The sequence below is a fragment of the Myotis nattereri genome, assembly GCF_964212035.1.
Source record: "Myotis nattereri genome assembly, chromosome: 3".
Lineage (NCBI taxonomy): Eukaryota > Metazoa > Chordata > Mammalia > Chiroptera > Vespertilionidae > Myotis > Myotis nattereri.
In genome coordinates, this window is record NC_138077.1 from 124013314 (window position 1) to 124017313 (window position 4000).

General features: G+C 40.6%; 1 pseudogene across 1 annotated transcript; it reads left to right on the forward strand.

The window, feature by feature from the left end:
- Positions 1–1849: 1849 nt before the first annotated feature.
- On the forward strand, positions 1850–2567 carry LOC308514965 (small ribosomal subunit protein eS6-like; annotated as a pseudogene). Its single transcript has one exon. The product of its transcript is annotated as a small ribosomal subunit protein eS6-like (transcript).
- Positions 2568–4000: the final 1433 nt, after the last annotated feature.

The following is a 4000-nucleotide window of genomic DNA, read 5'->3' on the forward strand; positions in this document are numbered from 1 at the left end:
TTCACTGGAAATATTGCCAGTTGAAAGGAGTAGCATGTGCAAAGGTTCTGAGGAGAGTGAATTTGTGGCAAGTTTTGAGAATCTATGAGAAATTTGGTATGCCAGATTGTAGACTTCAAGGTGAGGATGCTGGAGGAGGGGCTGGATGATGGAGAACTTGGAAAACTGGGCAGTTCCTAAGGATATTTTCTTCCCAAGACCAATCTATTTTCAATTACTATTTAAAGTCCTAACATTTTCCTCTCTATTTTAATCTTGCATACAACCATTTCTTATATACATAACCTTTTAAGCATTCTAAATAGAAAATCTGACAAAGATTTATTAAGTTTTGTTACATATTAAATCAACATACAATTGAAAAATTATTTCTGTTCTTAGAGTCAATGGTTGGTTCAAGAAGTATTTATAAAGAGCCCTGACCTTAAGATACTAAAAATATGTAATGGGAGGGAGAATCCAAAATGGCAGCAGAGTAAGTAGAAGGTACACTGACACTCACCCAGGACCAGAGTGGAATTACAACTAGAATAAAGAAAACCCATCCTGAATAATCAACTGAATAATGGCTGGAGAGAACCCTGATAACCAAAGATGGACAGTGGAGACCATATAAGGACTGGTACAAAGTGTGGAGCCCCAAAAGGGCTCACCAGATACCCACAGGCAGCAGCTGTAGTTCCAGAGAAATATCACAACTGAAGGAGGTTCACACTGAGAACTCTGGGGTCTAAACCCCAAGTTGGTGCCCAGAACACTAGAACTGAGAAAGTTGCCCACATAACATCTGACTGTGAAAATCAGCAGGGTTGCTGTCGACAGGGAGAGATAGCTGGAAATGCAGGCACCCTTTTAAAAGGCCAATGCACAAAATTTCATGTGCAACCACTCACCTTGGGTTCTGGCACAGGGAGGGCAGAGTGGACTAGAGCTTTGTGAGGAGAATCCAGAGTTGGGGGGCTCTGGAGTTAGATCTCAGAAGGCAGTCACACCCATTTCCTGTGATGAGTCATTCCCTAAGCTTTCTTGCTTTCTTCGGCAGATCTTTACCATCGAGGCAGCTTTTGCTGGGGGAGGGGCTGGATGATGGAGAACTTGGAAAACTGGGCAGTTCCTAAGGATATTTTCTTAGGAGGGGGGAAGGGGGAAAAGCAATTGCCCCACCCAGTGGAGTTCACATCTTGCTGTGGTTGATAGCCTGAGGCTAATCAAGACTGAATTGCAGGCAGAAGTAGATCCTTGGAGGTTTTGAGTCTTTGCCTAATCTCTTTCAGGGCCTGGAGCTAGGAAAAGCAGACCTCAGTGCACATCTTGGTCCTTTTCAAAGGAACCCAGCCCCAGCAGAGGGGTCCACAAGCTATGGATTGCTAATAGCTATCACAAGAGACAACAAAGGTCACTACATAATACTAAAAAGATCAATCCAACAAGAGACTATAACTCTGGTAAACATATATGCACCTACGATAGAAGCACCTAAATATACTTAAAAATCTTCTGGGGGACTTTAAGGAAGAGATCGACAGCAATACAGTCATAGTAGGGGACTTTAACACCCCACTGACTTCATTGGATAGATCTTTCAGACAAAAAATTAATGAAGAAACAGTGACTCTAAATGACACACTGGATCAGATGGATTTTATTGATAGATTTAATCAGATGGATTTATAAAACATTTTACCCCAAATATGTCTTCTCAAGTGCACATGGGTCATTCTCAAAGATAGAACACATATTAGGACATAAAATAAGTCTCTACAAGTTCAAGAAGATTGAAATCATATCAAGCATCTTCTCAGATCAGAATGGAATGAAATTAGAATTCAACTATAGTGGCTGCTTCAGGATGAAGCTCAACCTCTTTCCCAGCCACCAGACACTCACTGAAGTGGAGGATGAACGCAAACTTCGCACCTTTATGAGAAGCGTATGGCCAAAGAAGTTGCTGCTGACTATCTGGGTGAAGAATCCATGGTGGGAATAACAAACAAGGTTTCCCCATGAAGCAGGGTGTCTTGACCCATGGCCAAGCCAGCCTGATGCTGAGGAAGCAGCACTCCTGTTACAGACCAAGGAGAACTGGAGAGAGAAAACGCAAATCTGTTCAGGGTTGCATGGTGGATGCCAGTCTTAGTGTTCTCAACTTGGTTATTGTAAAAAAAGGGCAGAGAGCTATTCCTGGTGTCACTGATGCCACTGTGCCTTGGCGCCCGGGCCCCAAAGGAGCTACCAGAATCCGTAAACTTTTCAATCTCTCTAAAGAAGATGATGTCCACAAATATGTTGTGAGAAAGCCTCTGAACAAAGAATGTAAGAAGCCTAGGACTAAAGCACCCAAGATTCAGTGTCTTGCTACTCCAGGTGTCCTGCAATACAAATGTCAGTGTATAGCTCTGAAGAAAAAACGTTCTAAGAAAAATAAGAAAGAGGCTGCAGGAAATGCTAAACTTTTGGCTAAAATAATGAAGGAGGCCAAAGAAAAACACCAGGAACAGATTGCCAAGAGATGTAAACTGTCCTCTCTGAGAGCTTCTGCCTGTAAGTTTGAGTCCAGTCAAAAATGAGATTTTTTAACAGTAACAAATAAAGGAGAGCAAATATAAAAAGGAAAGAAATAAACTACAGTAAAAACACTAAAAAATATTCAAACACATGGAGGCATGTTATTAAACAATGGAAGGGCTATCAATGAGATCAAGAAAAAAACAAAAAACTTCCTGGAAACAAATGAAAATGAACACACAAGAATCCAAAATCTCTGGGACAGAGTAAAATCATTCCTGTGAGGGAAATTCATAGCACAACAATTAAACTAAGAACTGGTAAAAGATAAACAAGATTGATGGACCTTTAGCCAGACTCATCAAGAAAAAAGAGAGAGAGAGAAAGATCCAAATAAATAAAATTAGAAACAAAAGTGGTGAAATAACAACTGACACCACAGAAATACAAAGGATTATAAGAAAATACTATGAACAACTATATGCCAACAAGCTGGACAATGTGGATGAAATGGACAAGTTCCTAGAAAAATATAATCTTCCAAAACTGAATCAGAAAACCTGAATAGGCCAATAACAAATGATAAAATTGAAGCAGTAATAATAATAATAATAAAAAATTCTCAGCAAACTAAAGCCCTGGTCCAGATGGCTTCACAAGGAAGTTTTACCAAGCATTCAAAGAACCTTTCAGTCCGCAAGCCGACGCTCTATCCACTGAGCCGAACCGGTTTCGGCATGTTCTTTCTTTTTATCCAATTCCAGAGATTTCCCGGTTTTACTTTTTTCTGCATCAATCTATTACCAATGGATTTCATGTAACTTTCCTAACATCTCCTCCTTTGATTCTAATTATAAAATAAACTGCAAAACTTCCATTCTCCAGAGCATTTTCTCAATTCATTGAGATTTTGCTTCCTGGCAATTTTTGTCAGTTTGCCACAAATAAACTCATAAAAATTCTCTACAGGTTTGGATGATGTTTCTAATGTCAACAATAGTAAAATTGATTGTTTTAACAAACTAAGTTTGGGGGTAAATTGCCATGTAGAAAGAAAGAGTGTGTCCAGCCATAGGGTAGGCTTCCATAGCTGAGACACATAGAGGACACTCTAACACCACATATGAGAGGACCATGTTTGTGCTATGAGCATAAGCACCATGAGGAAGGTCACAAAGAGGAGACCTCATGGTTGTCTGGAGTTTTCATGGGAGGCTTCTTGGGGGAGTTGGGGCTGAAGCCCAGTCTTGTAAGATTGTTAACTACCCTCAGTCACTTCCTCTCCCCCAAAGAACCCTACATTTCTTTTGACAAACCTTTTCTCTCCCATTCTTGGCCATCTGTCAGCCCTGGAATGAGCTGTGATTGGATAAAACCTTAAGGATTGGCTCAGAGCCAAAGAAGCCACCACGCCCAGGACTTACTGAAAATAAAAGCTTCCTGTCTTTTGCTTGGAGGCTACCTGAAGACAGTATGGTATGAGGCTGTGAGACAA